The sequence below is a fragment of the Enoplosus armatus genome, chromosome 17 (assembly GCF_043641665.1).
Source record: "Enoplosus armatus isolate fEnoArm2 chromosome 17, fEnoArm2.hap1, whole genome shotgun sequence".
NCBI lineage: Eukaryota > Metazoa > Chordata > Actinopteri > Centrarchiformes > Enoplosidae > Enoplosus > Enoplosus armatus.
The window spans coordinates 12,141,215-12,154,069 of NC_092196.1; the positions used below are offsets into that span (position 1 = coordinate 12,141,215).

At 40.3% G+C, this 12,855-nt stretch overlaps 1 protein-coding gene across 1 annotated transcript in view; it reads right to left on the reverse strand.

The window, feature by feature from the left end:
* LOC139299673 (ras-related protein Rab-26-like) overlaps positions 1-12,855 on the reverse strand; it is a 50,175-nt gene that overhangs the window by 3,566 nt on the left and 33,754 nt on the right. The gene's annotated exons all lie outside the window — the stretch shown is intronic.

The following is a 12,855-nucleotide window of genomic DNA, read 5'->3' on the forward strand; positions in this document are numbered from 1 at the left end:
TATCAGAGTGTATTACATGTGGTTCAGTAAGACAACATGCATGTGTCAATATGAACCTTAAATTATAAACAGTACTGTATGTGTTGATATGAAAATTTCTTATTATGTGAACTTGGGTCATAATGATCTAATTATGTTGATCAATACTGAAATAAGAGACATTTTAAGCCAAGCTAGCTGCATGGCTCTACAGATGACAGCGTTGGTGTTTCGGTCAGCCACTTTGGTCCACACTGAAATATTAGACTACAACTATTAGATGGATTTCCATGGAAGACACTCACAGCCCCCAGAGGATGAATCCTACTGATTTTGGTGATCCCTTGATTTTACTTCTTGCACCACCAGCATTTCAAACTTTTCACTTGTCCAGTGAAATAACTCAACATCTACTAGATGGATTGGTACAAACATTTATGGTCTTCAGATAACATATACTAAGGACTTTGGTGATCCCCTGACTTTTTCTCTAGTGCCACCATGATCTTCACATTAGTGGTTTTTCATTGAAACATCTCTACAATGATGAACTGAAGCATTGTCACTGTCAACATGTTAGCGTGCTGCCATTAGCATTTAGCTCAAAGAACCACTGTGCCTAAATACAGCCTCACAGCGCTGTGAGCAAGGCTGTGGGCTCTTAGTGTAGTTCAAGCCAAATTAAAATGTAGGGATGAAATGATTAGCTTTCTGAAAAATCTACCCCCCCCCAAAAAAAAAAATCTCAAAAAACATTGATTTCAGCTCAAACTGATACCAGCTTTGTCTTTTTATAGACCAAATGATTCATCAAATAATAAGATAAAAAAAATAATGGACAGGCGCTCTGCAGGCTCACAGGATTAGCATTGCATGACCATGCTCGAACACGCAGGTGCTTATAAATAAAATATCTGCATTTCACTCAGCTACCACCCCATCATACTGCAAACTCTTGCCACACGTCACTCACTTTCACAAAAGGATGTTAAAAGGCTTATTGCTCTTAAGGGACAAAACTACATTTTATTCTACAATGGCTTTGTGTTCGGATTTTCTTTCGCGAATAACATGACTAGAGCCAAAAGCCAAATGTATCTCAGCTATCGTCAGTAATCCTCTCTATAAAAATGCATGTTCCCTTCATGTTATCTGAAAGGTGTTTAATAGGAAAAAGAAACACAATAAAACAGACAGAAGGAATATAGATGGAAACTTTTTTACAAATATAGCACTGCTGCGATGACATTTGCATCTGATTTTATCATTTTGTAGTACATTTGAGCAGGTACAGTAATGAGTAGTTATAATTAGCAGCAGTTTTATATAGGAGCTATTTTCAACTATTATGCACACACTGTTTGTTTACCTGTACTTTTTGTCTTTTGTCCTTGAGTTTACTGTGGTGCCTTGAAATCACTGCTGAATCACATTTACGATTTAATATGCTTTGGATTTAATGAGGTCAGAGAGGTTTGGTGATTTGAGAAGCCAGACGGTGCCTCAGAGGTTCGCTAATAAGGCAGTGAGCTCCACCTGTGGCCGTCGGTGACCGATTTAGAGGGACATTTAAAGACATTCTAGAGATAGCCGAAAAAAAGATTGGGTTGGGTTGTTTGAATTTGCATCACCGGTGCTGTTCAACAATTTGCTGAAGGGGCAAAATGTTACTGCGGAACATTTTGCATGTGGATAATTACCTGCTTCATGCATAATTCAACTTTCAAGGTTTCTCATCAGTCGCATGTCCCTTAGCTAGGTCCACTGCTTGTTATTGTTGCTTCTCTTTGAAAACGTATTCTTATTTTACCTTTTATATTCTACATATTTGTTGTCAAAACAATAGCACCTTCAGACCACGGCAAATTCCTTGTAATGTATGTTACTTGGCAGTAAACAGTTTCTGATTCTGATTCTGAACAGCACATCTTTGAACTATGTGCATCCTTTAAAAATAGTCTGTCTTTGTATGAGGTAACCTCTATCAATCAAATGAAGTAACATATTGGCGTGTATGTTTGGCCTTTGTAATAGAAGATTATTGTTCATCGATCCAACTTTGCAAACTTTCATCCTCCCACAACAAGTCAAAGCAAACCTCCGCAGGATAAGATTTGACAGCGTGTCTCTGAGTGATTCTCTCCATATGCTGCGATTACTGTTGATGAACCAAAGCTTGTAATAAGATCATTCAGCTGTTTATAGCGCACCCCCCCCCCACAATCATTGAGTCCAGATGATGCCACTTGTCACCTATTATCTCTTCATCGCAGGAGAGGAATGACATGTGCAATGACTCGAGACGTTATCACTGAAAGAGAGATGAACAAGTGAGTGCATTTATACTTCCTGAGGGAAGATTTCGACCATTTGTTCATATATATATGAATGATAACGGGATGTTTTTTTGGAAGTTTACAAAAGACTGCAGGAAGAGGAGTTTTTAACAATGCTGCCATACTAGATAGTGGCTTTGTCTCAACCTGCACACCCCTCCACAAAATGAATGCAACTGGAAACTAAAAGAAAACCTCCCAGTTTATGGGAAAAATAGAAAAACCTGAGTAAAAGCGCATCTACTTGTGTGAAAGAGAATCAGACTCCAGTTGAGTGATAATTGATGAGTAAACACGCTCACATAAATAAAAGATACAATGCTGAACAGCCCACTATTGAGGGCCATTATATCACTGTGAAAGGCTGAGCAAACAGTGACACCGTGTTGTCAATATCTCATCCGTATACTGCAAACAAGGCTCGAAACGCGAGGCTCTGAGGGCTCTATTGTACAGTGATAAAAACTTTGTCACTCACGATTCACACAAAGTAATGTGGATTGAAGTTTGTTTGTCATCCGTAGACTGTAGACACTGTAAAGACTTGGCTAGATTGCTTGCTAACAAAATGCAACACGAACAAGACCATTGTGGAGCTGATGGAAGATGTAGTTTTTTTTAATGCAGGCTGGCAGGTTCCACCTGCCTCCAGCATTTGAGCTAAGCTAGGCTTAACACGTCCTGGACCAATCACACAACTGAATGCAGACCCAGCCTAAAATGTTGGCATATTTCTGTCTGCTCTTGCTGAACTTGCTGCAGTCCAGAGCTGCATGTCCCTCTTACATACAGACGCAACAGTAGTTTTCTGCAAGGGAGATCAGTTGCTGCAGATGTTCATACCAGCATCAAGGCAGTCATGATAGCATACTAGCACTTGTAGTAAATACTTTAAAAATAAATAGATACAATTAAATACTTCTATTTATCTTGTCTATTTAGAACAACAGGGCCTCAAGCAGCTCATGTCAAATACCAGGCTCAAAAGAAGTCCAATATCCTCAGTGGCCATGGCTGAAGCAACTGTGCTGGGTTCATCTTTTATTCAAGACTAATACCAGGATCTCTGGCCAAACGCTCAGGGAGCCAAATGTCAATGACAATGTGGACATTGGCAGAGGTGGTAATAAATTTCTCTGCCCCTTGCCTTGGCAATGGCAAGTCCCCAAGTAGTGTGGGAAATCTAATGCAGCTGGAAGTTTGTTTTGTTTGTAAGAGGCTAAAAAAACCTTTAACAGACCCAGTCGAATTCAGATGCTCGATTCCTATTTTTTGTACAGGCCCTTTGATTTCTGTTCTCTGTAGTCTAGAGCTCTGATGAATTAAAATGTCAGATTGAAAGTTTTGTACAAAATTTCCAAGTAAACCTTTCAGTCAATATTAACAAAATCAGAAGTAATTAGTTGCTATTTGCTCTAATATATTACATTTCATGAAGCTTTCATGAATGTCAAATGCAGTGCTGCCGGCTCAGCTGCAGGAGTAAGAGACGATGACCACGGCAGAGAGACTGATGTGACAGAGGGAGAGAGCGAGAGAGACAGAGAGGGTGTCGAAAAGCAGCAAGATGGAGAGACAGACAGAGACAGTGGAAGACAAGACAAAGACCAAAGGATCTGTATCAGAGAGGGAAAAAGATAAAAGCCAGGCAGACAGCTGCTGCTGTCTGCATCGTGACATTGGTGAGACGAGTTGTCACTGGCGGAGGTATGTGAGGGTACTTCTGATGCTGACTTGTCTCGGTTTTCCTTTTTGTTGTCACTGAGATGAAAAAGCAAGGCCGTGTCCTACTTCAGGATACTAGACTTGCCAGGTCAGCTGATCGTGTGGGAATACATGTTTTATTTTTTCTCCAAAGACGGTGTTGTTCAAAATTATATAACAGGCATTTGGTCTTGTTTCTGTAACAAAGCGTAACGTGTATCCAAAACCCAGCATCATGTCTGATCAGATGTGTCGTCTTGTTTACTTACTCTTTGATCAGATAGTTCCTGATTTAAATCAAAATGTTGCATTTAGCAGTCAACATGTATGAACTTTGGCTTCTTTTGTTAAAAGAATAGTTGTGTAGAAAAACAAAGTAAGGTATCAGTACCTAAACTCAGGTTTCGGATGGGCACTCGTTTTCTAAAAATCAATCAATCAAATGATACCCAGCTCCAGTTGTACTGTGTAACTTTTGTATCAGGACACCTTGTTGTGTGTTATCGTTTACTCCTTTACTCTTTGTTGCCATATTTACCTCAAAATAATGAAAAAAATATCTCTTTCCTATCGCTTTCCTTATACCGTATACAGAATCTCTTTGTATCCTGTTACAACTCAGGTCATACTTTGCTGAGTACAAAAAAAGAACGTAAGTTAAATTCCTCAAGGAGCCTCGGAGTGTCTTTCCACATGACCCAACTTTCCCTCTGTTGCACTTTTGTCTAAGCAGATTTGCTATGGGTGACAATGCTATTCTTGCCAAGCTTTGATCAGAGCATTACAGCGACAGACAGAGAAGTCTGCTCCCGACAACAGGCAGAGTCACACTGAGCACAACCCAGAGGAGCGCGGGGAGAAAGTAGGGCTTCTCCCCTGAGAGGAGGTTTAAGCTCCACGAGGCAGCTGAGCTAAACGGATTGACACTGTGTCACACACACGAGGAAGACACAGAGAAATCCTGTCACACTCGGGGCTGTGTGCATTCACACGTTCATGCAGGTGCCAGAAACAAATCAATAAGCCGTATTTCAGTTATTCAGAAGGTTTATAATGTTGGCATTTTAAAATCTGTTTGTTGACTTGTATGCATGTTTTCTTCTGCAGATTTTACAGGCAGAGACAATAATAAAAGAAACATCTGTAATCAAGCCCCTTCTGCGTTACAAAACTTCACATCATAAAAAAACACACGGAAAACAACAACCTTGTAAGCTGATTTCTGTGGCCTGACAGGGAAGAGAAAGGCTTTTATGTTTATAAAAGAGCAGCTGAGGCGTCTATCTGCCAACAAACACGGGTGTGAGACATGCCTGGTTGACTGATGTGCTTTGAAAAGCTGCAGTCATAGAGCGAGCACGAGGGAGAGTGAGACGTGTTTAAAGGATCTATCCTCACTTCTCTCCACCAATTAGTTTTTGTGCTGTAGAAGCTGAACAGAAGCGCTGACCCTGAATCTGTGCGTCAGGTTTAAACAGCGTTAAAGAAACCAGATAAAAAGGCTTTACATGTGGATTTGTTGCCGTGTCTGTTGTCAAGTAATTCATGTATGTGTGAGAGTTTTGCTTTACATTAAACTAACATTAAACCAACCCTGTGGCTGAAAAGACTTGTAAATAAAAGGCAAATATTTTCCATTTTGTCACTGTGATTAGTAAAAAGAACATTCTGACAGAAGAGATTTCAAGTGGATAAAATGATTGCTTTGCTTCAAGGAAAACTTCCCCTTGTTCTTCCTCTACTTAAGTCCCTTCTTTATAGATATTAATGCGATCGAGGTTGGCCTTCTGAGCAAATAGCACAAAGAAGAAACACAAGTGCACTTTGCCAAAGGAAGAAAAATGACTGATGAGCTGAGGATGAAACAAGGTCGACTCGCAGCGCTCGCAGATGAAGGTCTTTGGAGAAAAACCAAACCAAAAAAAATAATATTGCAACCATGGCTGGGTTTTGCTTACGAACATGTGACTCTTCTTTTTTAAGTTAACAAAGTGTTAGTTAACCAGCTAAAGGCTACACATCTCCATGTACATACATGACAATAAGGTTTTTACAGTCCTATACTGTAACAAGCAACTCCCAGGAAGTGCACACTCTGTGGAGAATACCCTTTTTTAAAAAATGTGACTCATTGTTTGCATCTTCTTGGATGTGAAGGTCTTAGCTCATGCCAAATTATATATACTTTCCATAGTTTTAACAACTCAGGCTCACAAACATACACAAATTTCTTCTGTGGTTTTGCAGAACTTACATATATTACATTCATATGTATAATACAGGCTTTTTGAAAAGCATGGAAATGGTAATAATCACTTATAAAGAATATTTGTCATGAAAAAATATGTTTTACTCCCAGTTCGTCTTAGTAATACGCTGATGTAAGCTTCGTTCCATGCATTTATTCTTATTAAGATTGGCAAGAATATGTTTTAGAAAATCTTAACCTGTCTCCTTTTAGCACCTGCATTTGTGCATAAATTAAACTTCACTTACTTGATTAACTATGTAAAGTTAGTATGAGCTGTTTTTTTTTAATCTAATTTGTCTAATGTGATCTTTGTAGACCCTGTGAGTCAAAACGACATGCATGACAGCGAGAAAAGCAGAGGTGAAATACCAATTATGTGTTTCATTAGTGGCAAGTGGTCAAGTCAAGAGGTAAATGCAATTAGTTCACAAACCCTGCCAGTGCAAGCCACAATGTCAACCCTAGCAAATGGATTTCTGTGTCTCCGAATTATGAATATAAGAGAGGAAATCAATAATTTAAGGTTTTCAATATGTTATGAAGGGAAAGAATGGAGTGGGGAAAAATGTCAAGTGCCAGCAAAATGGAGATCCAGTGTGAGCAGGCTGAAAGGTCTCAAAGCAGCAGAGACAGAGTCATGAAGTCATTAACCTGCAAATGTGTCACTTTGCTACATTTTCATTATAATGAATTGATCCACGTAGCATCTAACCTCATGGCAGGGATGTAGATGTAGACGTTCCCCCTGTTAGTTGTGTGCCAGTTTCTGAGATTGTGTGCACACACACACACAGCCCTCATTATCATGATCTCTGTGACATCTGTGCCAGTTGTTTCCAAAGACATGTACTGTGTGTCGGGGGGGGGGGGCTCTGTGCCATCCCGTCAATCAAACTGATGTCTTGTCAGTCCTCATGACAGTCTTTGTACACAACACCTGTCTCTACAAATGTCTAACAGGTGCGTCTATTCTTGGTAGAGAATAAAAAAAACCCTCCTCTCAAATGTTGATCGGCCATGATAAAACGAAAGAAAACAAGTGTGGAAAAGCTCAGAAAACACCTACAGCCATACATAGAGTTTACTGACTTTGATACGGCCACACTGTGTGGGTGGTGGCTGACCTCTGCTGAGATACCTCTACTTTGATCCAGCGTTTCTTCTTCTGCTGTTAAGAACCCAACAACATCTTAGACCCCGTGCTAACGTCTTGACATGCTGCAGGCTTATTAACACTACAGACACCAAACAGATTGTGGTACAACATTCTCCATCTCCCTTTGTCTTTTGGTGGAGAACTTATAATAAAGCTAAAAGTAATTACATAAATATGTTGTTCATGTTAGTATTTTTTTTTTCTTTATCAGCTTTTAGGACATTAATGTTTGGTGAACAAACTATGAAATAGTAGTGTGCGTAAGTATGCTTGCTTGCAATTAAACCTGCAATAACTGCTATATTTGGCCATGTAGGGGTAGCAGAAGCATGCTGTGAACATTGAAATATCATCACCTATTCTGTTGATATGGCGAACTTGTTAGTAAGCAGTTGTTCATTTACACATTCAGCATTAGCATTCATTTGCGTGGTGTTTCTGACCAATGTAATTCCAATATTCACTCTCTTTTAGGTCTGTTTTTGGTCTGTTTCACAACTCCTGAGGGAAATAGCTGGTTCTTTAGCTGCTAACTTACATACTGTTAGGTGGGGGACTTGTGAAGGACAGACAAAAACAAGACTAAGAGTCTACAGTCTTGTGGCTCTGAGTGGCTGTACGTTGGCACAGCTAATGTCACAATGCTAACATGCTAACAGTGACGACGCTAATATGTTGATGCTAAGCGGGTGTAATCTTTTAGTTCACCATCTTGGTTTAACGTGTCAGCATACAAACATTTGCTAATTAGCACTAAACACAAAGTACAGCTGAGGCTGTGAAATGATGGCACTGGATGAAAAGGGATTATAATTCATCCTGAGAGGACCAAAGTGGTGGCTCCTACACTTCTCATGATGCAACTAGAAACTTTGTTTAGATCCTCTCTGCCTGTTATACGCCCACTTCTTCATCCCTGCAGTTTGCAAGGCTTTCTGTTAAAAAGGCTCAAAGTCCAAGCTGAGATAACCAATGATGACATCATCTTTACTACATTTGTTTACTCCTAAATAAAAGGACATAGGAAGTTAACCCTCATTTCCCCCAACTTTTCTCCAGTGATTGTGCAGTTTTGTTTTTTGCTGCAGACGGTGTGAGAGATCAGCTGCTGAGACTTCTGCACCATCTCAATACATTTATTTATTTTGTGTTGCTTGAAAAACTCACAAGCAACATGCTGTTCCTCAAACAATGTCATAATTACTCCGGATAATCAACAGAACTGGCTGTGTTGATGGTTTTGGGTTGCTGTTATTCACTAATGTTTAATTTGTTTTTCTCATTAAACAAAAAATATAGTTAGTGATAATGTTCAAATTTCCCTTCATCATACGTTCATGTAGAAGCCACCTACACTTTTTTAGAGGCCACTCACTATTTTACTCGTACATATAATTGAAATTTATTTTCACACTCGTTCTATTTCAAAGGCTGTAAGGCCCTTCTGTCTGGATGATAAAAGGATTGCAGGACTGTGATAAAAAGCCTGAGTAACCACAACAAAAATAATGACGCCTCTGCATTTGTTCATGCCAGTTAGAGATAAAACACTCCAAAAAGACAAAAGAGATAGAGAGCGACAGAAAAACAGAGTTTTTGTATATGTGCTGGATTTTGTTTGTTTCGGTGAAAGATTAACAATATTTGTCTTTGTCAATATTTGACCAATTGTTCAACTTGTGACAAAGAGAAAAAAACACATCTCAGTACACGAAACTGGGAAGAGAAAGGGAGCAGCAATATCTGCAAACAGAAGGAAACAAGAAGGTTTACAGTCAGAGCTGGGCTTTAGAGGGATCACAGTTTCCCTGAAACTGTGGTATCAATCGTTTCTGTGACTAACGGGAAAATTATACAGAAACAGACAAACAATGTAGACGATGGTTGGATGACTCATTTTGTGCAAACCTTTGTGGAGACACAGCGCAGGACCCCTGGCTCGCAGATTATCTGATGAATCTGTATCACGTTAGAAAGGTTTTGGGGAAAAATGACGACATGAAAGTGACTTAGTGTACAAAACAGACGAACCCTGAGGTTCTGGCAAACTTCTCAAAAAATATGTTTTCTCTTTTCTTGGCCGTGAGACAAACCCCCCAGACATGTTTTTTGTTTGTTTGTTGTTTCAGAACAGCTTTTCTGTGCTGCATATTTTATTTCTTTTCATGGACTACAGTCCCAAAACTCTGTACCCAGTATCCCAAAACAACATTTTTCTTCAAACTAGCCTCATAAATGGATTCCAAACGAGCCTTGAATATTTCTTCTTTTCATTCACTGCTAACCATCAGTTCATTAAAGTATTTTAGGGTAATAGGAGTGCAAACAATAGAGCCAATACATGCCTGTCCTTCTCGGATACTCTTTGGTATAATAAAGTTGTAGACTTGCAGTTCAAAAAGCTGAAGGGGCGGTTGAGCACTTACATTTATGACGAAGTGGTCTTTGATTTTTGTAAATAGTTCATGGTGCTTTTTGATGCTGAAAGACGAGATAGAAAAGAGACAGTCAGCAAATCATATTTTTGTTCTGCGGCGTCCGAATGGCTTTGACCTTTCGTCAGCCCCCTCACAGGTAAAGAGCTTCCTTCTGCAGATTTGCTACAAACTCAGAGGAACATAAAAGGCACTTTTCTGGTGAGCAGGCAGAAGTGAGGTGTTATGTAACAAAGAGCAGCAGGCTGATGCGAGAGATGGCCATCCTTTTTTCCAAACTCTCCACAACAAAGCTTTTTGAGCTATAAAAATGGAATGAAAAACGTGCAACAAGAGCGAAAAAGAGATTCAACTTTTTTTTTATTCTGAAGTTATTTCCATAGAGGCAGTCAAACACCTCTGACATGAACAACAACAAAAAGCAGGAAGCTTTTAGGACATCTTCATTTATCTTGCTGTGTTTGAGTGTGTGTTTGTGTGCACATAAGTGTCCCATCTGTTTCGTCACTTTGCAGCTGACATCAAAGTAAATGGAAATGTCCACAGAAAGCAGCTGAACACTGGGTGGATCGTTTTCCCTACTGACACTTCGCCTCTGTCGAGCTACACTCCGCTGGCTGCATCATATACGACTACAGTCAAGGACAGGCAATGATCTGCTGAAGCAACTGAGCCGATATGATAATAATGTTCCATGCAGGAGGCCAAATTACAGGTGATGTGCGAGTGACAAGGTAATGAACGAGGATTACTGCATGTCGTGCCCTCACTAACTTGTCTAGAACCTGATGGTGCAGAATAATCCATGACGTGCTCCTCCATGCAACACTTGCATGAAACGATTCACTTCCAAAATGCCAACGTGTCCGCTGATTATAAATGAATGGTATTTGAATTCATATCACTGCATTATTTACTGACAGTTTCTCGACATCACCATCTGGTGCGGTGGTGCCATGACATTTAACTAACAGCTATGTGGTAGGCAGGTGGCCATTTCATTTGAAGCCAGACCATGCCCCGGGGACAGACAGGGAGAGATGAATGACGGCACACGGATGAAGGTTTCATCTCTCTCATTGCTTTTATTGGGTTTCTACAAACACAGACGTGTATGCATGATCAAGCATTCGTGCAAACACACACACACACACACACAGATGTAAGAGCAAGTGTAGCTAGTAATACATCATCTAACAATCAGCATCAAAGCCAGACTGTTTAATAAGAAACATGTTATGTTATTATTATATTTATAGAAAATGTATCCTAATCCAGGTTAGAGCTATTGATCTGCACGGTCAATATGAAACAGCGAGTTTGTGTCTTATGAGACTGCTTCACTTGGATGAGTGCCTGAGCGCTGATCAATTCTAATGTTATGAGAACGCTGTAGGGATTTTTTTCTGTTTGTGTGCAAAATTGTGTGCAGGTCCAGCTAGAAAACAGCAGGACTGGAGCTGGTGTCTTGCTCAGGGACACATCAGCAGACCAGCAAGTCCTATACGCTAAATATGTTGTTTGTCAATTATTTATTTACATTAACAGGAGAGGGGGGGGGGGGGGGGGTTGGTTGGTGGAGACAAACTTTACTTTAAACTTTAATATTCGGTTTGGTTAGGTTCAGGCAAAAAAAAAAAAAAAATCAAGGTTTGATTGTTAGATAGTTAACAAACAGTAAACGGTAAATGATCTCACTTATATAGCGCTTTTCAACCTTCACGATTCCCAAAGCGCTTTACAGCTGAGAGGTTTCGCGGTGGTATAACAACGTCACACTACTTCCACCTTTGCTTCTGACAGGAAACAGTTATCACTCACATGGCTGTCAGGTAAATGCACACATAGGTATTTTTTGCCATTTGAACAAACCACCAATGCTGACGTTTTTCTGTCGCCAGTTTTTCTTGCCAACATCGCAGCTGAGACCCAGATCCTAAAGCTGACCGGCAATCTCTGTAATCACCAGAGGAGCCTGCTGCCCTTTCTAAATGGTGCGTTTCAGGAACTGTAGGTTAATTGACAGACAGAGAGCACTGAATCGTTCGGTTTGACAATCTTTCTGATTCCCATCAACGGCAAACGATCCTAGCTTTGAATGATGGCACCACAGGAGCCAGGCTGCTTTTTAAAGAGAGTAACCCAGACAAATGATTTGCAGCAGAGGCCTAAATGGACTCTAATAGTCTCCCTGAAGCTCTACTTCTTACAAGAAGACATTCATCACATTACTAAATGGCTTGTGTATTTCTGCTAAAATGGCTTACACCAACAAATACTTGCCACTGTGTATTACATAAACAGAAGATTGATTCATGGCACTGATCATAACGGACAGCATGAAACACCTGAGTAACTCCAACAGTCTCTGATGAAAGCTGGAGCTTGAAATGCAAGTACTCATCTGCAGAATTAAAGAAACGACTCTTTCAGCTAAACCTCTTAAGACACAATTAAATCATCCAAATGAAAGCAGTGATATTCCAGATGTAGCATGTCAGAGCACAAGATGAATTGTTTTGACTGAGTCTCTTTTGCTTTAAGTGTTGAGTCTTTCTCGCTCAGATGATGGACAGCTCTGATGACGTTAATGCTTTGCTTGCCTAAATGTCTCCTGGCTGGGGAGACAATAATACGCTGCAGAGAGGAGCGGCTCTGAGGGCGGAGGAGGAGAGAATGATTTGCCCCTCTCCTTCGGAGTGGCATTCATCACCATTAGCGTTTATTAACATGAGTTAGTGCTCGTTAGGCAGCGGTGTGCCAGCAGGCATCTGTAGCTCGCCGCCAGTGTATCCCCTCGCTGTAATAGACACTGACTGAGTGTGTGTGTGAGAGAGGTGGAGGGACGTGGACATAAGAAAGGAAGGAGGGAAGGCTGAGCAGGGCAGGGAAGGACTTGTCAATGTGTGTCTCCTCAGATTACCCCAAATGTATCTCTGTGAGACTAAAAACTCTGACACAGCTAAATGGAATCCAGCCATCATTGATTTTATT